The 23,114-nt window shown below is 42.5% G+C and overlaps 1 long non-coding RNA gene across 1 annotated transcript; it reads right to left on the minus strand.

Annotated features, from left to right (window-relative positions):
- Positions 1–11,742: 11,742 nt before the first annotated feature.
- Positions 11,743–23,052, minus strand: LOC146808727 (uncharacterized). Its single transcript, XR_014966241.1, has 5 exons — positions 22,928–23,052; positions 17,134–17,302; positions 16,600–16,754; positions 13,789–13,839; positions 11,743–13,360 (listed from the first exon to the last, which is right to left on the minus strand). It is a non-coding gene; the product is annotated as an uncharacterized LOC146808727 (long non-coding RNA).
- Between the last annotated feature and the right edge of the window lie 62 nt (positions 23,053–23,114).

The raw sequence follows: 23,114 nt of genomic DNA on the forward strand, positions 1-23,114 counted from the left end.
TGGAAGACAGCAGGTAAGAGTGTCAGAGCAGCTTTACATATCGCCAGCAGCACCAGGCTCCGGGCAGCAACTCCCATCCTTGAACCCAGCAACTACATTCCAATACCCCTGGATTCTACCCTAAGCCCAAAACAATCTTAAAACCCAACATTAGGTAAATAATAATATATAATAGGACTTAATGGGGGTTAGCAGAGCCCTCAGCAGCGGCGCTGCTGGTTGGCGCCTCCTGCTGACCAGCTACTCTGGAACCTCTAAAACGTCCCTCTGCTTGCCCTTGGGCGCTGATGTAAGAAATGAAGAAGATAAAAAAATTGATTAGTGATTCAGTTATTCTCCACAAAAGTATTATAACAGTTAAATGCAGTCACATAATTGCACCTCTTTATAGCAGATCACCTAAAGTACTAGTTACGAGCCTATCAACTATTGTTGAGTGGCCAATACACATCCCAAAATCGCTATTTCAAATTTCCTTAACAAAGACTACATTTGGAACTAATGTATTGCAGTGAATGATCTTTGATTCTTTTCCCATTTAATCTCAACCCCCTTGATGGACCAACTCAGTCTCCTTTTTTTTGCAGTGCATAGATGCATACTACACATCGCTGTAAAATAGCCTGGAGCTCTACGGGCTACATAAACAAAGTCACAGAGAGAAGATGCCACTCACTGATATCACGGATTCACTATGGTGACAGGAGGACAGTCTTCAATGGCATTTTAATTAATAAGCCAAAGCGAGCACCAATGATTAGTAGGATTAGGTAGCGCTTAGCACCTGCCTAGCAGAAACTAGAAAGAGGATCACGTAATAATATTATTCCAATGTAAACTAAACATAACTTACCTCTGAGTGTGAGTAGCATGCTATTTGGATTTGTTTTAGATTTGTAGAACAGAAGCACAACAAATAATGAATACTCACTGAGCACCAGAATCTCAACGCCTAGCGGGTCGAGCAGGTCCTGTTTCCGGTTTAAGACATCCATGCAGTGGTGTGTCAGTGACTGGGCAGTGCACTGAACCTGGCAGGTGCACCGCACGCACTGGCACACCCTTCCCCAGTGCTGCAGACGGGCCTGTCGCCTGCTGTCAGCAGGGAGGAGAGGTGGTGCTTCACACAAAAAATCTAGTGCTGCCCCCTACTCACTAAAGGTCACCTGCAGCCGCACACCTGGGTGGCAGCGCCCCCGCAAGGTGGACAACCCTCTGCCATGTTGCTCGGTGGGATAAAGAAAGATGAAAAAAGAATAGAACAGAAGGAAAAGAGAGAAGAAATAAGGAAGTAAGGAGAAAAATATAAAAAATGCAAAAATTCATGAAAAACACCCCTAAAAATACAAATGTAAAATGCACAAACACAAAGATACACACTAATATAATAAATAAAAATGATTGAAAAATAGGTTTGATAGAGGGAGTATTAAAAAGATTAAGGAGGGATTGAAAATCAGGCTCAGCACCAGAACAGAGAGTAGAAAAACGAGATGGCCACGCCCATGCGAACCACACAACCCTGTTTGTGCGTGATTTGCAATGCGACAATGCACTCAGCATTGCATATGGCATATAGTAATGTGAACAGGTGCCTAGCAAACTCTGCCATAGCATAGCAGAGTTTTTTAGCCACTTCGCGGAGTTGCGTGTATCAGAACTCCGCAACCTCTGCCCTTGCTTATTAATTACCTAATGCCCGTTGCCACTAGGTAGTTGCAGTTAGGACCTACTTACCATAGGAAAAGTGTTTTCTGTTTTGATATTAACTTAAGTGCAGTTTCACAAATCTTCACAAAATTAAAAAATAAATACACCACTCAGTTCAGCTGCTGTCTGGAAAGCTTTGGGGTTATTCATCAAGCCTGGGCCGAGCACAAGGAGGGGTCCAAAATGCATTTTCCCAATGCGATTTTTTATACAGATTTTTAACACAGCTACAGCCTGAACTGATGAACCGAATTACACCAAATTTAGTAGAAAGCTAAATATTTATCCATAAAGATCTCTTATTGTAACTTGGTGTAAAGCCATTCAGTAGTTTTGGAAATATTAAAGAAAAAAGATTTATGTATTTCTAGGGATGCAAATCCTTTGTGAATCTGAGAGATCTCAAAATTAGATCTGATTGGCAGCCTGCACTTCAACCAGGAAGTGTTGGCAGCCATCTTTGGATTTGTACTCAGCCGAGTCCCAAGAAAAAACATTTAAAAAAGACAAGGGAGCAGGGTAGGAATAACCTCACCCCCTAGGCCTTGTGGTGGGGTGCCACAATGACCCGTCTGGGGGCAATAACTTTTTTTTTTTTAAGTTTGCCAAACATTAGCTAAGGAACCGCAGGAATAATTTAAAAAACTAAAAGCAAGCCATATGGGTCAGGTCCAAGGGTGGATTTCATTTGCATATTAGTAAGAGGGGGCCCATGTGGCCCCACTTCCCAGGTCGATTATGGCCCCAGGAACCTCATCTCCTAGGGCCTGGCCAAACTTGAAAAGGGGCATGGGGATGGCGTGGCCCCCTTCCCAGGCTGATTCCAGCCTTGGTAACCAAATCCTCCGGGGTCCCGTCTGTAATTAAAAATGGGGAGGGACATTTTTGGCCCGAGGGACTCCAACCCCAGTTTATGGTCATGCACACAAGAGGGAGGGAGGTAGCTACGCAGCCCCCCTGCCTGTTATATCCACAGGGATTTGATTTCTGCAGCCAATAGTGACCTGGGTAAGGGGCTTCGTGCCCCCACCCTCTTTTTAAGATGCAGTGGGTGGCCTGAGTGAGCTCCAGGGCACCAACCATTTACTGGGCAGGCTGCATGCCCCCTTCCCTTTCTTAATATGGTTGAACCCCAGGAAATGGTGTCCCTGGGGCCAGAAGTCATCCCAGGAAGGGAGGCTGGGTGCCCCCTCCCCATTTGCGTAGGGTTGGCTTACCTGTGGGGGGTTGGTTCAGGCCCTGTGGCCAACCCCCACCGTGTTAAAAAAACATAGAAATTCACTGTGAAAACCAAAGGTTACAGAGACTTTACAGTTATGAAATAGTTTTTAAAAAATCTTAGAATTTCACTGAAAAAGCAAATGTTACAGGGGTATTATAGCTAGGCTCGGCATTTACAGAAATTCAGCAGTTATAGTTAACGTTATCTCAAGTAACCTTCACCTAAGGTAACTCACACCCTCGCTATGCACTGCTTATTGCCCAGCATATAACATCAGTCATGACATCTTCTATGACATCAGTAATAATATCAGTTCAACATTTGCAATGAAAGAATTGATGAGAAAAGTGTGCATGGCACGGAGCAAGGTATAGTTAACTTAGGGCATGAGTTATAGTTACTTGAGATAACTTTAACTATAACTGCTGAATTTCTATGGTTTTGTGTCTGTAAATTCTGAACCTAACTATAACGTCCTTGCAACCTTTGTTTTTTTCTAGTGAATGTAAAAACATGATTGGGATAAAGCCAGCTACACAAAGAACGAATAAGATATTCTAAATATTTGGCTCCAGATTCAGAATGCTAACAGGAGTCCACCTTCCATATGACTGGGATACCCCTTGACATCAGAAGATCCATGAAGACAACCTGACTATCCCATTCCAGAATAGTTTTTAGGTCCAAACTATTCTCCAACGAATATTCCTTGCCCTGCTGACAAAGCTACTCCATACAGCTCCAGCATCGCACAAGCCAGGGAACAAAGACAATGATCCAAGTCTGTTCTTGATTGACTCCTAGAGGGCTTTCAGCAGGGCAGCCTTTCTGCCCCTCCCTTAAGGCACATTTTCAAAGGCATATGCCTGCGGCACACACAAAGGTATCCGACACCAGGCCTGTTGTTGTCTTAGTCACCACTAAAAAGTTTGGAGCCAGGACCAGAGGAAGAGGAACAACTAACCAGAACCAGCTTTGGGGGTAGGTGAGGGAATTCCTCCACGGTCAGCCCTCTCTCTTTGCTGAGCTTCTTGAACTCTGTTGCCTTTAGTTTAATAATGGAGCTTAGCTCCAACTCCATCTGTGCACAAATGTGACAACGGAATTACATTTTCAAAAGGCATTAAAATATGTCTAATCAAGGAGGATTGAAAAACAGGTCCAACCTGATGTCAGATTATTTTAGGGATTTTTAGTTTTGCACAAATCACCAAGTGGCACTGCACAAACACAAGTACTGGATTCCACCACTGAACACCATTGTAATAAATTGGGTTATTAGTTGAGACAGGTGGAAGCCCCTCTGAAATAGTAAACCTAATTCGTGACCAAAGCCCAACTCAAATAGAAAAGATCATTCTTATCAGGGTGAACCAGGGCCAGCTTTAACACTGATGCAGCCATGTGCGACAATGCTTGATGGCGCCCCCCCAATTACCACCTCTGCCACGGATTCCCTCACTAGCACCCTTTAACAGTGGCCCTCAAGTTTTTACAACACCATTCATACCAGTGTAAGGTGTCAGAGCACTTTACATCACCCACACATTGCACAGAGACAATCATATGTGTGTAAATCAGTGTATAGGAAATGTTACATCAGACCGGACTACAAGGTGTAGTGTAGGAGTGACATGTCATCGATTCTGGTAGGTCATATAGTTTAAGAGTCCTTATTCCTTAAAGCACAAATTCAGAATTTAAAACAACACCATTGTTAGGAGTTCTCTTTAATAATAAGAATTGTTTTCTACCCAAAGGAAACCTTTTGACAAGAAATTAGGAAAATGAAAGACTGGGCAAAACAAATTATAGCTCTAACATATACCTTGCAGTTTGCATGCATCTCAGGATTTTGACTTCTAAACAACAAGTAACAAAAGGAGCTCTCTTACAGAAGCAGTAACCCACTGACCTATTTACATTATATGCACTTCGTTATCTGCCTGATACACGTTCTTAGCAGCAGGCATTTTAACCCTCTGCACTACCTTAGGATGAGTCAAAACTTCCACTAAACAAACCTCCGGTCTCTTTCCACAAAGATGATTAATCACCGGAGTTTTCTTGCCATTTTAATTGATCCTTGAAAATTGCTGGAGGCCAGGAACGCAGGTGTTCTTAAAATGATAATATACTTGCATAAATGACGCTCCCACCCCAAGTCAGCGCCCGGTGCGGTGGCACCGATCGCACCACCCTAGAGCCGGCCCTGGGGTGAACCATAAAAGTTACTATATTATCCTGCACCTAACCTTCCGGTAGCTTGACAAGAAAGCCGCCAGGCTTTACTTAAGAGTATTTATACGCCACACAAACCGTAATTAAGTGAAAAACAAACTCAAGAATAATCCCAAACCCATTCAGGAAAATTTATAAAATTTTAATAAATAATTTGACACCCCTTAAGGACTAAAATTCAATCAGTGGAATGAGAAAAATTTAGTTTTGGGTGAAAATAGCGACAAGAAGCTCAAAGCGCCACACCTTATCTGGTCACACTAGATCAGTGGAAAGTCAGATAAAGGGACGAGGTTAGCCCTGCTGAAGAGTTGCCTTCTCAAGTCCTGCATGTAGAATTCCATGCATGTTTTAGGGGGTATCAAGGAGGAGGCTTTTGGTATGAGGAATAAGTTAAGCATCGCAGACTGTCATTGCTGTAGCTTGAAGAGCCGCTCTTCGCTGGAACTTTGTGTTGGTGGATATTCGTGGATGTTTGCTGCTGGCACCAAATGCAGGTCTAGTGTGCTGGTTGTCAAAGATGGTTGCTCTTGAGCAGGTCCTGATGGAGTTTCGTGTTGGTGGTCGTAGCGTTTGCTCGTTTTGTAGCGCATAGCGTTTACTTCACTGCTGCACGAAGCCCAAACTTCAGGATTTAAATTTGTTTATGCCAGCCAAGGATTGAGGACCTGGAGGGAACCTCTTTAGGATCAGGACTCACTCCAGTAGAGGCCAGCCGCAGGGCTAAGGAAGGTCCAGGCAGGTCCAGTTAGTGCTAGTCAGCTGGGCAGTTGCAAGGAGGCTGCTGGAAGTTTGTTGTGTCACTGTAGCTCACATTGGAGGACAGTCAAGTGAGTTTTGAAATCACTCTGGGTAGCCTCAAGGTAAGCAGATCCAATCTTCCTTCTTCAGACATCAAGGCAGTTCTTTCATCAGTAGGGCAGTTGTTCTGGCAGCAGGCAGTCCTTCTTCTGAATCTTCCACAGATTTAGGGATGTTCTAATGAGTGATTCCGAAGGTCCTACTTTTCTACCTGGTGCCAGCCTTTGTGTGGAGGGTAATCCGTGACCTATCCCCACAATTTCTTTTTTTCTCTTTGCCCTGGTACTGAGAACAAACTGTCTGGGTCAACCAAGCAGTCAGGGCCCTTTGAAATGTAATCAGGGCAGGATACATCTCCCCCCTAGCTATCCTGTCAGGAAGACCCACTCCTATCACACTTAGGGGCCGATTACAATCTAGTTCGAAAAGCATTCCTACCAAATCGGTCCTGGAATGCTTTCAGGACGACTCCGATTAGGGGAGCTCAATGGAGTGATTTGGGTGTATCTGGATGGTTCCGGATATGATTTGGTCAGACTCCCCATGACTTTAATGAGAGCCTGTGTTCCGTACGACAACACAGGCTCCCATTGTGCCCTACACACTGTGCATGGTTGGAAAGGGGGGTCCCTTGGGTACACCCACGGACCTGATCCGGAGAGCTCCAGGTGAAGGGGGTCCTGCTACAGGCCCCCAAAGACAGATTCTGGCAGTCGATTTGTCCAGGAGAAACCGATTCAGAACAACTGTCCAAATCGGTCATCGTAATCGCTTGCTCAGAAACCGAGTCCATAGAGCTGGACGATTTGGCTCTGAAATGCTCGACCTGTACGAATACCTTTCGTAACTGATTTGGACAGCCCTTACGATTTCCGGGCTTTGTAAGCGGTTGTTCAGAACTGGGTATGATTTGATCGGGAACAAGTGTTCCAAATCTGATTTGGCAAGCCTAAATCCGATTTGGAGCACTTCCGAACTAGATCGTAATAGACCCCCAGACTCTTTTTGCTCACTGTCTGGAAGGAACACGCAACCCTCAACAGTAGAACCATTCACAGTCATGTGGCCCAGGACACTGAAAGAAAGGCACAGTTGATATCGGCAAAAAACTTGCAACTTTGTACAAGTGCCATTTCAAAATTGTAACTCAAAGCTGACTTCATCATCGAAGAGGATTTTAAGGTATAATTAATTTGAGTGTAAACAGCATAATCCTATCTGCCTGCTCTCAATCTGAAATTAGCGTCTATTTAATGTAATTGGGGAGAGGATGTGGCCTTATGGCTAGGGCAGTCGATCTCAAATGCGGGGAACTGGGTTGGAGTCTCGGCAATGACGCTCAACATCCTGTGATTCTGGGAAAATCACTTACTCTCCTCATGCCTAACAAAAAATTAATGTGTCCTTGTGTAACTCAACTGGTGTTCATGTAAAGCGCTCTGATAACCGATACCTTTGGGACAAGTTCGTGATATTTAAAACTCCAATTTTTATTTTTAGATAAGGCAGGGTTTGGATATGGGAATGATAGCCTTACAGCTGTGAAAAACAAGTTTAGAAGATTTTCTCTGCCAGGATGTGTAGAACTGACTTTTTACATACTCTACCCTATGATCTTACTCGTACCTTAGGGGAGACTTATAAGTATTAAAAAGGAAAGTTTAGGACTGGCAACATTTTATTTTAGCAGATCGAAGTGGCAGTTTAAATCTGCACTACAGTCTGCAGTGGCAGGTAGGAGACATGTTTAAAGGGCTACTTCAGTCGGTGGCACAATGTGTGCTGCTGCCTACTAGTAGCATATAATTAATCAGGCCCTGGGAACCTGCAGTACCAATTTCTAGGTTTGTATAAGTAAACGAAGTATGCCCATCAGATGTGGGTCACTGTTACCATGTTTTAGAAATTGAGCACAAGTGTGTAAGCATTGCTTTCCCGGGGTAAAGTGCACAGAGTACTAATGCCAACAAAAATAAGTTCAAGAAAGTTACGGTGTGAATGCAAAAAAGGTTTGGGGGAAACACACTCCAAGTATGTCATGTCTAAAACAACTTAACTCAGTTTTCATGCCAGGGGAAAATAAAGAAGAGTCTAATGTGTTGACGTGTGCACAGGGGCAAAGAAATCCGCTGTGAAAATTAGCAGTGTTCTGCAGATGCTGTTTCAAGTTCTTCATAATGTGACTTTGTGATGACTGGCATAGCACAAGCTGTAGCCTGCACTTTGGACTCACTAGGCGCTGTTGCAGCTCCTTGATTCACATATCTGTTGTAATCTTAGATTATTAGATTACAATACTAGAGCCCTTTTTATGTGCTGTGGCTTTAAATGTAAGGTTCTCTTATGGTTCTAGGGTTGCTATGGTGTGGGGAAATGCCAGTTGTGAGCTGACTTCTGTGAGGTGGTCAACGCTGTCTCTGCGCTCCAATAAAGTAGTTACTTCACTGAGTTGTGTCTTGAAATCATCCTTGTAACTACAACAAATGGCGACGATTTGAAACTTATTAAAGAGAAAAGGACTTCTGAAAACGAAGAGGAACGCAGAGTGAAGATTGTTTTGGAGACTCAAAAGAACCCAATTTGCGTGCAAAAATTGAGAAGTAAGAAGCAGCAGTAAGAAGGTATTGGAGAGATATAAGCAATAGTAAGAAGGTATTGAAACAGAGGAACGGAGGAACCAAGGTTATGAATTCTTTCCACATGACGGTTGTACTCATCGAGAGGTGCAACACTCGATCACGTTCGGTGTAGTACCTGACAAAAGAGGACAGTATCTTGGTAAAGTATTTTGGAAAACTTAATTGTGGAAAAGAAAACTGTGAGAAAATTGGTTTACGGTGCAACTGATTAGTACGGATACACATGCAAGTGGAGCTGACCAGTACGGATACACGGGCAACTTTTGTTTTGGAAATAAACAAAGAGTGCTCAACCCACCATTCTACTAGTCGCATGCCCGGAGCGTGATGAAACCAGAGTGACGCGATCAAGTTCGGCAGCGACAGAGTGTGGTGAAGCCGGTGTGACGCGATCCAGTTCGGCGGCGATGACTGAAGGAAGAGCATCGTGACGCAGTCCGAACCAACAAGACGACCGCAACGAGTGTGACCAGTTTGATGAACAACGTTGCATGAGCAGCGTCAGCGCGCACCGGCGTGTATGCGTCATCGGCGGCCATATTGTTGGTCGACAGCGGTTTCCATAGAAACCGGGAAACATTGATTGTGTACGGTGGTGCCAGCATGTGTGTTACGATTAGGTTTACAAGCAAGGCACAGGTAAATATGAACTAATTGACAGTTCGTTTTGAAGCGCACAACAGTACAGGAAGCATGAACTGTTCACTTTGAAGCACACAACCACCGTACTATCTCGGAATACAGAGATTCGAACATCGCGTTCAGGCATTAGATAATCGAGTCAAGGCTGTATTTATGTACAAATTGTATTACATGTGATCTAATGTAGCATGAATTAACATGGGCAAAGGAATATATTTATAGTGTGTATAATTTAACAACTCTATAAAGGCATTAAGTACGTTAGTGTGTACACCATGGAAGGCACCAATTTCATACCACCACCTTTGTTTTTACAGCAACCTGGTGACCCTCCTATTGAATGGGACGAATGGATAGAAATTTTTGAGAACTATATCATAGCATTGGATGGTAAGGATTTCAATGCAGAGAGGAAGAAAGCACTACTCTCAAGTACTCTAGGGAAAGAGGGTCAACATGCGTTTAGATATTTACCCGTAGGTACGGATGGTGAAGGGAGAGTAATAGCTAATGTTTATACAGAAGCGAAGGAAAGGTTAAGGAAACAGTATGCAAAGGAAGTAAACATAGTGATGTGTAGACACAAGTTCTATACACAACCTCAAAAATGTGAAGAAAGCATAGACCAATTTGTTACAAGATTACATGAATTGTCTCTTAAATGTCACTTCGGAGCGATGAGGGAGGAGATGATAAGAGATCAACTCATAGTACAATGCCGAAACAAGAAAATGCAAGAGAGACTCTGGGCTGCAAAAAATCCCACGTTAAATAATGCAATAGATATAGCTAAAGTAGTAGAACAATCAGAAACGTGCATGAAAGAGATGGAAAAAAAAGAGAATACTACAGGTACAGCTAGTGTAGTCCAGGAAGAGGTTGCAGCATTAAGTAACAACAAGAGTAATGAGTCAGGGGAGAAGAAGGCATTTTCCTTTAGGAAAACAGGTAACAATGTGGAGGGAAACCAAGAACACAACAAGATGCAGGAAAGAATGTGTACCAGATGTGGGAGTACATATCATACAGCTGATTATAAAAGGTGTTATGCTATAGGTAAAGAGTGCAAAAAGTGCGGACGTAAAGGGCATTTTTACAAAATGTGTAAATCTATTAATAGATCTAAAGTGGCGGTAGTGCAAACTGTTTTAGATAATGTTGTGCCAACTTGCGAAGAAAAAAGAGTAAACAAGATATTGTGTGTAGAGGAAGACGAATTAACAATGACACCTGGGAGGAGGATGAGACCTAAGGCTATATTTCAGATAGGGGGAAAAGATACAGAACTTATGGTAGATTCGGGTTCATTTTGGACTATTATTCCACAAGTCATATTTGGGAAAAAGTGGACAGGTGTAAAATTATTTCCAACGGATATCAATCCAGGAGGGTATCAAGGGGAAAAGATAGACATCATCGGATACATGATCTCTGACATATCCTTTCGGGGAAGGAGTGTGAAGGGTAAAGTTTATGTTGCTCGCAGTGGTCCACCAATTTTAGGATGGGCACACCAATATGATTTACATATTATTATACATCCTAGAGCAAGCCAGCAGGTGATGGTTGTGGATGAAGTTACCACTGAAGCAATTGTTGATAGCATGGGTGGCATATTTTCAGACGAGATTGGTGAACTAAAGAGATACGTTCACAAGATATTACTCAAACCTCATGCTGTTCCTATTCAGCACAAGGTGAGAAAAGTTCCCATCATTGCTAGGCAGGAAGTAAAAAGAATGCTTGGAGAGATGATTGAGCAGGGTATCATTGAACAAATAGAGACGTCCAGTTGGATTTCACCAGTCATCATCACGAGCAAATCGGATGGCAGTTACAGGTTCTGTGTGGACTTGCGCACTCTTAATCAAAATATAGTTGTGGATAGTTTTCCTCTACCTAATATAAATGAATTGATCTTATCACTGAAAGGGGGGAAATATTTTTCAAAGTTAGACTTACGCAGCGCTTACCATCAGATTAAGTTGCATGAGGAGTCTAAGCCTTTAACAGCGTTTATCACTCCAGAAGGCATATTTCAATTCACCAGGATGCCGTTTGGTCTAGCATCTGCCACTGGGGTGTTTCAGAGAATGATGGGCTCTGTTTTGAAAGGCACAGAAAATGTAATTTATTTCCAGGATGATGTATTACTATTTGGTGATACCAAAGAACATCATAACTTGGTATTGAAAGAAGTCTTGAGTAAGTTGGATCAAGCGGGGTTAACTCTTAAGAGAGAAAAATGCATATTTGCAGCGGAAGAAGTAGAATACTTGGGTTACACTTTATCGGACAATGGTGTCAAACCAAAAAAAGATTTGCTGGAAGCTATAAGGAAAGCTCCTGCTTCGTGCGATAAAGACCAGCTGAGATCGTTTTTGGGCCTTATAGAGTATTATGCAAAGTTTGTTCAAAACTTTGCACAGAAACCCTCACCAAAATGGAAGATCTTCACTTAGTGTGATTCCAGTGGTTACAGCGGTATTCATTTACCATTCATTTACTATTAAAATATAGTATTTATTTAGTATGCATGAAGACTATGTAGTATGCCCACAAGCCGAAATATGCAAATGAGGGAATACTAGTTCTACTCAACTACCCTTCAAATACACGATAAACACTTCAATTGATTGCTAAAAGAAGACTAGTAGTATTCTAGAAGAATAGTATTTGAAGCTTAGTAGTATTCTAGAAGAATAGTATTTGAAGCTTAGTAGTATTCTAGAAGAATAGTATTGGAAGCTTAGTAGTATTCTAGAAGAATAGTATTGGAAGCTTAGTAGTATTCTAGAAGAATAGTATTTGAAGCTTAGTAGTATTCGGTTAGTGTTTATTTGCAGCTCTTGTGCTATTTCAAGAGCAAAATGAAGGCTAGTCTCATTGATTGTGACCACTGTTTGAAGACTAGTGGTATTCTTTGTGAGCAATATCTGAAGATTAATGGCAATGACTGTCAAGGGTTAAGTAAGACTATAGCAGAATTCAAATAGAAATGTTAATTGAACACAAGTCGCATTAATTCTGATTAATTTATAGCAATTTTATTCATTTGGTTGCTTGCACAAGGCTTCTTTCAATGATGGTTTTTAGACTAAATTTTATGAATTAAATATCTTGGGAGTCAATGATTCTAATACGCCTGTTACAAACTCATTAGTCATGCATTTAGTAAGCATTTTATAATTGTGGTATGTGAGAAGACCGGAGCAAGAGATCGTAGGAGAAGCACAAAGCAAAGGAGCCAACCCAGACATACACAGGATTGTACCAGGAGACCCCTCCTCCTGCAAGGAAAGAGCCAGTTGAATTGTCGAGAACATGACTGAATTCCCACTTGGTCCATGACAAGACAGGATCACCACCGTTTGTTTTCAGGTTACCCAAAATGAGCAATTGTGCAAAATTCAATTAGATGTCAGATAAAAAAAGTAATTGTTCTAATTCCTCCTGTGTTGATTGTCCACCAGACTCCATTAATGTTTGAACTTATAAAACCAATTCACTAAACACGTTTGTACAAGGCGTTTATGGCATTGACTTGTAAATTCTTTTAAAGGAAATGCAGTTGGACACAAAAATGTGTGATATGACATTTCAATGATATTTGCCTATGGAAGAGCTATTGGCTTTGCCAATGTGTTTTAGCCATGTTGTGCACTAGCTAGTGGTGTGGAGTGTTGCAGTGTGGAATTGCGAATATTGGAATAGAGTGTTGAAAAATGGAGTGGCAGATAGTGTCATGTATTGGAGTGACAGAGTGGAGTTGCGTAGAGTGGCGTGCAGTGGAGTGGCATAGAGCAGTTACTAATCTGTTGCAGCATAGTGGAAGTCCTTTTGTTAAGGTTGATGGGTCATCTTTCTGTAGCCTATTGCTGTATTTGAGTTTTAAAGTAGTGCTTATGGAGTAAAACCTTTGCTAAGCCAGTGTCAACAACAATAAAAATGCCAAAATAATAAATGCAAAAATAGGTCACAAAATGTGCTGCATTCGCCTACAAAATTTGCCTTTTCTTACCACATAATTTAGTCAACTATGCCCCATAATTTGGTCTTCTTCAGCTGCATAATTCCAGTGGCCCTTACATAGATTGACAATTTCCTGAGATAATGTAAATACAGTTGCATGTTGATTCTCAAATATTTACCAGCAGCAGCAAATAAGAAGAAAAATGTTTAGTGGTGAGTAGTGTTACTAGGATGTGTTGTGAGTGGGTGATGGTATAGTGAGCAAGAAGCACAATGGCTTTGAGTAGGATCTGGCAAAACTGAGAGGGATATTGAGTGGTTTTGTTAATGACTGAAGATTAGTACTTCAACGAGCCTACAATGCAGTAGGCGTTTCTTCTTATTTTGTTTTTTAAGGGTCTGCATTTGGTAAACAGAAACTTATTTCCGAGATAGGCAGGTGAGGAGTACAATGGGAAAGGGCCAGATAATTAGGTGTTTTGGGTTTTGTGGTCAAAGTTGCTGCTACTCACTTGGTTTTAAAATATGAGTTTCACTTACCTTTTTAGCAACCATTCTTACCTTGAAATGTTCTTATTTTTCCGACCAGTAGCAGGGCAATCTGATGAATAGCTGTAATAATTGACGAGGAGATATAAGTGATTTACTAATGTACAAAAGTATTTTGTAAATAGGCACATAACATTGTGAATTCAACTTCTTAAGCATAAACTGAGACAGAATGTGTGGTTGAGTTTCACTAATCATACACCATATTATGGCATATTGAGTGGTGAATATCATAAATTTATTACACAGTCACCACAGTTTAGTTCTGGTTTGGCCAGAGAAGGCATTTTTTCCTTTAATAGCCTTGGTACCGTTTCATTAAAAACATTTTTTTTTAAAAAACAAATCACTTTGGCTTCATCATGGAAAGTTATGCAAAATTATACCAAAATTGATCAGCAAAATGTTAGAACTTTATAGAGAAAACCTGCTTTTGGTTATTTGGTGTAAATCTGTTCAGCCACTGTTGAGAAATTAGCATCAAAATGGAGATCATGATGAGCTGGTCTCTTGTCTTCGTGGACTAATGCATCCACTGTAGGAGTCTATTCATGACCTCACAGCAACGAGTTCAAATCCCAATCCATTCAGCCTATTATCCTGAGGTTGAATTGGGTAACAACAAACATCTATTAATGAGCAACAAGATTCCTTTTTGCTGAACGTGTGCATTACAAATGTACATGTTATGTTAGGGTAAACACCAGTTAAAACTTAAAAATAAATGAACCATTGGTGCCAAATAATCTGCGATTGGCCCATTCAAAGTGAAAGGGTGGAGCCTGATTGGCTGCCCACAAAATTGAGAATGTTGGGTCAGCCATCTCAATCCTCTAGTCCTGAAGGGGGAAAGACAACATGAAAGACCACATAGGGGTCAAGATAGGCATGCCTTGCCTTTGAGACACCCCACTTTAATTCCCAACAGGTAAAAACAGAAAAGAAGAAGATTGGGCCGCAGGTACCCCGGTATCAGTGCCTGGTACTAGGGTAGCCAGCACAGTAGCCACTGTGGTACCAATAAAACATTGAAATATAAAATACAAAACCTACGGCCAATCACCACTTTGCACATGTGAAAGACAGGCACCATCATATCATGGAAGCCAACAACAGGACAGGAATTCCTACCATTATACCCAACCCAGCATTTTACCAGAGGTAGCCAACATATCATGCGTGCTCACATATGGCCAAGAATGACCCTTTTTGTGACTTGGACAAAGTTTTCCAAAGGTTGGGTATCATGCAATGGTTTCATACAACAAGTGACCTGTTCCCAAGGTGAAAGACCAGTCAAGCATCTATACCCTTAGTCTTATATTTAAGACAAACTATTGAGCATGTGGTTACACCATCAACGCTGCTTATGGGTATGATTTCACCTATTTAGAAAAAGAAAAGAAGAAATTCATATGAGGTACAATTGTCTCATTGATCCCAAATGTCTGTCTCTAAAACACCCAATAGAAGTGAAAAAGTGTAGGAAAGGAACGAGGGAGCCTCACGGTAGCACCACCATGGAGGTTTAAGCAGGAAGGTACTCGCCTGCTGCCTCAAGGTCTCATCATCAGCAGCCCTCGTTCCGAAAACAAATTGAGTGTAAGGGAAGAGAAATAGGTAACAACCTAGAGAGTGCTAAGGTGTGTGTAAAGAAAGGTATAGTGCCAAATTGTGTGCACCAAGGAATCCCCACAACTTATATATAAAAGTGAACTAGTACACACTGGCTTACAATTTTATTCCGTGCTGTGTGTCTACTTCAATTTAAAATGCCGACATGTTTCATTGCCTTTGGGTACACTCATGGCAATTTCATCAGGGCGTGGGGTTTTTTTCTCAACCCTGCATTTCCGCCTGTCTTTTCGTAAAAACTTCGGCGTTAGCTCAGCACCGCGTCAACGCCGGACGCACAAGTGACTAAGGCTCACAGTAGGAGCCGTCCAGAAGAGCCCAGAACGAATGCAGTTTATCGCATACCAGAGCTCCAGGGTAAAGGTATACCCATCCTGGGTCAAATTCCGAAGTTTTTACGAAAAGACAGGCGGAAATGCAGGGTTGAGAAAAAAACCCCACGCCCTGATGAAATTGCCATGAGTGTACCCAAAGGCAATGAAACATGTCGGCATTTTAAATTGAAGTAGACACACAGCACGGAATAAAATTGTAAGCCAGTGTGTACTAGTTCACTTTTATATATAAGTTGTGGGGATTCCTTGGTGCACACAATTTGGCACTATACCTTTCTTTACACACACCTTAGCACTCTCTAGGTTGTTACCTATTTCTCTTCCCTTACACTCAATTTGTTTTCGGAACGAGGGCTGCTGATGATGAGACCTTGAGGCAGCAGGCGAGTACCTTCCTGCTTAAACCTCCATGGTGGTGCTACCGTGAGGCTCCCTCGTTCCTTTCCTACACTTTTTCACTTCTATTGGGTGTTTTAGAGACAGACATTTGGGATCAATGAGACAATTGTACCTCATATGAATTTCTTCTTTTCTTTTTCTAAATAGGTGAAATCATACCCATAAGCAGCGTTGATGGTGTAACCACATGCTCAATAGTTTGTCTTAAATATAAGACTAAGGGTATAGATGCTTGACTGGTCTTTCACCTTGGGAACAGGTCACTTGTTGTATGAAACGTTTGAGTGGGGGATGACCTGTTCTCTGCCCCTATAGCTCCAATTTGTGTTGTGATCATGCAATGGTTGCCAAGGAAAAACCATTATGTGAGGGTCAGCATATCACCAGTGTTGGCAATGGGAGCAAGACTACTTCCTCAGGCACTCACAGAGCCTTAAACGTTTTTGTAGCTTACCTTTTACTGCTGTCACGACGCCAAATGGTGCTCCAGGCTGCCTTCCTTTTCCCCTCATGTAGACAGCAGCAGTTCCCTGATTAGTACTCCTGGGAGAAGTGGACGTGAGTCCTTTTGGTAGACTGCAGGAGACAACTGGGAGAGAATGACACGGCCTGGGGGAGGGTTTGAAACAGGAGAGCATGAGAGCAGCAAGCAAGAGCGGGAGTGCATGGATAACTGGACACTGCAGTGGTGAGAGACCTTGTTATGTGAAAACTGTAGGTGTGCATGAAATCATGAGTGACTCCTCACCCGTGTAAACATTTACAATTTTTCTGATAGGAACATCAGGAAGAATGAAGTAAATGAGAATGCTAGCAACTGAGGGACAGTATGAGTTAGCATACACAAATCTTTTATTGGTCCATCTATTTAAACTCAATTATATTTGGTGTTAGAATTTCCTATGTAGAAGCCTCTACTCCAGTGGTGGCGACTTTCAATAGAAAGTGGTAGGGCAGCAGATATTTAAAAAAAGAAAAAAGGACTTACCTGCCGCTGTCCAGCTTCTTCCACCAGCGCAGTCCAGCTCCTAGACTGCACACCCAATCTTGAAGCTGCTCTCATGGTATTACCCAGCATGACAGCATCACCAGGATTGGCCTGAGCGGACTGGTTTAAAATGCTCACTAAGGCATATGAGTCTGTGGCTTTTCTCTACCTGGAAATACAACACAGCTGGGTTAGAGAAATGTAAGTGTGCATGTTGGTTTGGCCGCCCTAGGTTGGCCGGCCAACCCAACAAGTGAACTAACAGTGCCCACCACTCCTCCTCCCTGCTATTGTCCTTAGAGGATGGCCCTGCCATAGACTCAGGCCACTTGACCTAGACAAGGAAAAATAAAATGATAAATTGTTTTATTATATTATTTTTCATCTGCTGGCTTTTAGCGGGGGGGGGGGCTCTCCTTTGCCACTACGGAAGAGCCGTTGCTGCTCTATTCTCTACCCTCCCAACCCCACCACCTTCAAACCTTACCAGGAGAAAAGACAGAGGCGAAGATTAGGTAGTGTTTGAGAGATAGAGAAAGCTGGGAAGACTGGGAGCCTGGGTGTTCCCATCAGGTTTCTTTGGCCTTGAATATTTATGTAGTTGTGCCTCTATATATGATCTAACTTTAGGGTAAGAGCAAAATAAATCTGGTGGCATAGGATGTAAGTGGAGGAGGGATAGAAAGTGGGAGAGAGAAGAACTATGAAAACAGTGGTCTAGATGGATGTTTCTTTGGGCATGCAGAGCAGGTGGTTACGAGCAATTTAGTACTGTGAATATGAGTGACACTTTCCCGCGAGCAAAATCAAGCAATGAAGATAAGCGAAATCCCCTTTAAAAAGAATCCTCCTAAGTAGTCTGCTTCGTGTCATGAGCCATCCAAGCGCACTCTGTCAGTGACCCACTCGGTGCCACTGCACAGACAGGGCAGGCAGAGAAAGAGGGTAGTCATGAAAATATAGGTTTTAATAGGTGACTAAGACCAAACAGCTCATCCTATCATCGCAACTTTCCTGCATAAGTACCTCAAGCAAAACTTGATATTCAGCTATTAAGTGATGTGCCCAGAATCACAGGATGGGGATCCAATGCTAGGACTCGAACCCGTGGCCAAAGTTTTAAAGTCTGCAGGTGTGATTGCAAGGCCATACCAATGGCTAGGTATGGCGATACAAATCCCCACATTCAATCGCTACCACACATGCTTTTTATTAATAGATCATGTCATTCATCTGAGCCTGAAGCGCCGATGTTACCAGGAGATCTCAGACACACTGCCTCAATTGGAAGTCTCACATTCAATGCCCTGCAGCGTCCCAAAAGCCCACAAATTATGGGATCTAAAATAGCTGCCAAGGTTTCGGATTGCTTATGCGAGGCATTTTCTGATTCAATGTGATTACGAGTGACATTACAATGAGCCTTTCTCATGAGCAAAATTAAGCAATAAAGATGAGGGAAACATAGAAATTTCGGAAATTACAGCCATTTAAGCAACGAGAAACTCTAAGACCATCTTAAAACTTCTGCAAAGCACCAGAAATGGAAGAGCTTGACATCAGGGTTTTTAGTGGGATGAAAAAAGTGGGAGTCTCTAAAAGGTGCATGCATGTAATTAAGCGTATGGCTTAAACACAAACCAAATTTCTCCAATGGCAGCACCTTGCAGGAAGATTTACTAGTAAAACAATGTTATTGCCATCTTATATCACAGTCCACAACTGGGGAAGAAAGGTGCATGGGACAATCACAACAAAATGCCCAGTCTTCAAAAAAAATGCTTACAAATTCCTGTAGTGTTTCAGTGATAAACAAAAAGGTCCCCCCTTAACTTATTGCCTGAAACTCTTCCTATCAAAATGAGAGAATGAATGAAAATGTAAAGTTTACGGGGGCTTGAAAGACACTGCTTTGTACCATTTGACTCAACTGGGACACTTCTGTATACCACTAGAAGGAGTTTAAAAAATGTGAAGAACTATCCATGGTAAAGTGCCGAAAATCAACACGTTGTTTATGTCTGCTTTCATTCTCTCGAAATAGTAATTTAAATAAACAATTGTCAAGCTTCGGACTGAGAGTGCAGCAGCCAACTCATACTAGAATGGGTAGATAGAATGGGTTTTGACACTCAGTCTAGCGACTGTTAAATGCTGGTGTATTGGGTGAGCCCTCTAGATCTTTTCAACTATCATTCCGATTTTTCTTCCACCCACCATGGCCTACAACATCGGGTAACCCACATCACCCACTGGCATCCAAGCAGTGGCAATGGCATCATTTTAAGTGATCACACATGAACATTAGCAGTGTGCTTCATTGCGAGGGCTTGTGGACAAATAAGTTATAATTGCCAATGTGTTGTGTGTATAGATTATGCCTTCAGATAACTAATTCAAAACCAATATTACATATTCTGTGTGTCAAACTTCTTTTCCAATGATACTTTCAAACTAAAAATTATTTTTATATCCAAGCAAGCCTCATTATAGGAAGAACCCATACTGCTCGATTAAAATCACAAAGATTTATTTATATGTTTTAATGCAAACATACTGTCACCGTGTTCAGACAATAGCATTTTTTTGCTGCATAGGTTTAAAAAAAAATTATATTTTATATATCCGCAGCACTGGATTGCTAAGGTAAAACATATTGGCTTTGCCTAACCGTCATTGGTACGGTAATCTTTCTCCTTTGGGCAAAAAGTGAAGGATTACTCATACTGCACCTGGTGACAGCTCTCGACATTCTGCCTGTGGGTTCTCTCGTGTGGAAGGCGCAACTCTCTACTCTGCGCTGCAAATGGTCTCAAAGGGGGCCTTTAGATCTCTTAAAGTGAGCTGCCACCCTTATGTACACGAGCTGTACTGAACCGCTAGTTCCTAGCTTTTATCGCACCCACAGCTAGCATACTTCAGTAAGCAGAGCGGTCTGTTTCTGGTGCGGTTGGGAAGAGGTCTAGCCCCACACCTTGTAAGAAATTATGCATTCCGGAAAAGGTGTGCTGAGTGTCTGACAAACTTAACGTCTCTTATTTGGGTTTTACTTGACAGTATGTGTGGTCTGTGGGAAGCTTGTATGCGGGATTGAGGGCGGGGCTCCCTCTGGTTCCTAAAGGGAGTGGGGGCAGTGACAATTGCTAACCTTTAAGTGGAGGACTGCAGGGTGGGATCCTAACCTGGCCGCTCTATACGTAGGCAGTGCTAGTCAGTGGCGTAACGAAACTTGAGGGGGCCCCCCTGCAAAGCACATAGAGGGGGCCCCCCTCCCCCGGCGGCGCGGCCCACCATCTACCACTTTGCCCTACCACCCAGAAACCTAGCATATTTTGATTTGAAACCTCCAACATTTAAATGAAATGCCTCTATATTGTCTTTCTCTAAGTTCTAATGAGAAAGTGGGAAACACTTTTAACATACAAGCTATGCCATTTGTAACAATACTGTCAAACGCAGATTATTTAACTGAGGCAGCAATCAGAACAATGCCAAGAAGTGATCCTATTGTCTCAGGAACTGCCTCTGGCTGAAGAACAAAGAACAACTATGAAGGGTCTGAAATAGAATTGACAATACCTTGAAACTTTGAAAGACCAACCCACACCTGCAATTCCATAAAAACTCGACTGACAATGTACATGAGAAGAACACAAGCTATAACTCAGTATCCTGCGAAAGTCAAGAGAAATAGACTGGTGAATTATCTGCATGCCACACACTAGGGACTGTCAAGGGTTGTGCATGATAACGTGAACTGAAGAAGAAATTTCAATCATAATGTCTTTATTAGTAAGCACTGCAAAACAGGCAGGCAAACAAGGCTGAGGAAACTGTTTGGATGCTTCAGAACATTGATGCAGATGTTTATCTGTTTTAATTTATCATTTCTGTAGTGTAAACAATGCTAAATACAAGATTTAAGGTACACGTATTACAGACAAGTGCAAGCAACACCATAAATAACACTGTCTGTAGGATAAAAACAAACCATATCAGCAAGTACCTAATGACAATCTATACTAACTGTATTTGTAAAGCAAAATAAAAAGTGCAAATACTTTCAAAGTGCAAAATAAAGCAATCAGCAGTCCAGCAATATACAAAAATCAAGCATGTCTTGTAAAACAATCCAACTTTCTTCTTGCATCAAGGTGAAAATACTTTCAAAGTGCATGGTAAAAACAAGTCCAGCAGCTTCCCTCACAAGGATTGACCTGAACCACCTGACTGGGCCACTTGCTTATATCCTTTCAAAACATAGGCAGTATGGTTTAAAAAGACCACGGGCATATTATCAAGGATGGCATTAAAATTATCGCTGCTTTAACTGCAGGAAACTGCCACTAAAAGCGGCGATAATGGGCTTGATAATGTGCCTCAGAGAATTCCAATAGAAGCCCATGTTCTGGTGTGAACATGGGCTTCTATTGGAATTCTCTGCGGCATATTATCAAGCCCATTATCGCTGCTTTAGCGGCAGTTTCCTGCCTCGGCGATCATTTTATCGCCGTCCTTGATAATATGCCCCAAGGGGCATATCAGCAACGGCTGGCGATAATTATCGCTAAGCGCGCTTAGCACGAGGATAATTATCGCCGGCTATCGCTGGATTTTGTTGCGGAGATAGCGTGCTATCAGCAACTCTTATCTCCAAAGCGATAAAAATCCAAGCGATAGCTGCAAAATGTGCGATTATTGCTGGAAATCCAGCGATAATCGCACAGCGATAGGTGATTCCTTGTTCATAGAGGAGGGTGTGCTTATGCCCAAAATCCACCTACCATAGGTTTATATGGCTTAGTAAGAATAATAGCAGGCGTAAAGTAACCTGCGATAAGCGTGGTTAGCGCTACTTTTCTCGTCGCTAGGAAGGTTAGCGACGAGATTGTTGATAGGAGATAGGTCAGTTAGCGCCCTTTCCCATGTTTATTATACTCGGGTACGCCCACTTTGCATATCATCGGCGTTACTATGATAGTCATTAAGGAAACCGGCGAAGAGGCATAGGAACACGCGTTAGCGTGTCCTTGCTGATGGTGCGATAAAATTATCGCCGATTTACGCCCGAAAAACGGACGCTAAAGCGGCGATAATTTTATCGCTTCGCCTTGATGATATGCCCCCAAATTCGTAAACACACAGTCGCTGTACACATTTGGTTTTCCAATTCACCCATCAAGCAGGTATTTCAGTACCTCCAGGCAAGGTGCACTTTCCCACACAGGGAAAACAATGTTGTTCAAAGAGAGAGGAGAAAACGAAAGTATCACTTCACTGGCAAACACTGTAAAGTGGCGCTAATGTGTTTAGGTGTAAATAAATCAATCTGACCACCTTGCAACCACTCTGTCTTGCTTTAATTACTTATTTATTTTTCACATTTGGAATGTTTTATTTCTCTCCACCCGGAGGCTGCTTGTGTCAGAAAAAGACAACGTTTCCAACAAAAATGTTTTTCTTTTTTGGATCCATTTCACAGGGGAGCAAATAAACGAAAGGAGGAAGGAGAGGGTAATACCCGTTTCTTAAAGTCTCGGTTTTCAATAACTGAGGAGCGAGACAGAAAGAGAGGGAAGACTAGGCCGTCACCGTGGCGTGCGTGCAACAGTTTAATTTATGGGGACTTGGGGATGCCGTGGGCGCAGGAGCACCTTTTTATTTTCGAAAACTGAGGCTTGCTTGCAGGCGCAGCCATCTCCCTCCGCTGGAGCGTGGGGGCCCCCGCACCGCAGGGGCTGCGGGGGCCTGTGTTACGCCCCTGGTGCTAGTGCATGGACTTCCGATGTCCTACCTCTGCCAAAGCTTCCCGCGAAATGTAGGCCCCAGGCGGCTCCATTGCCCTAAGCTCCAGGCAGCTCCATTGCCCCTGGCGGCTGGGAAGAGTGAGCCATGTCGTGAGGCATCCTGGGAATTACGTAACCACGCAATCGCCACGTTCCCGCACTTCGAACACCGACGTTGGGGAATAATAACAGACA

The sequence above is a fragment of the Triturus cristatus genome, chromosome 7 (assembly GCF_964204655.1).
Source record: "Triturus cristatus chromosome 7, aTriCri1.1, whole genome shotgun sequence".
In the NCBI taxonomy this organism is placed as follows: domain Eukaryota; kingdom Metazoa; phylum Chordata; class Amphibia; order Caudata; family Salamandridae; genus Triturus; species Triturus cristatus.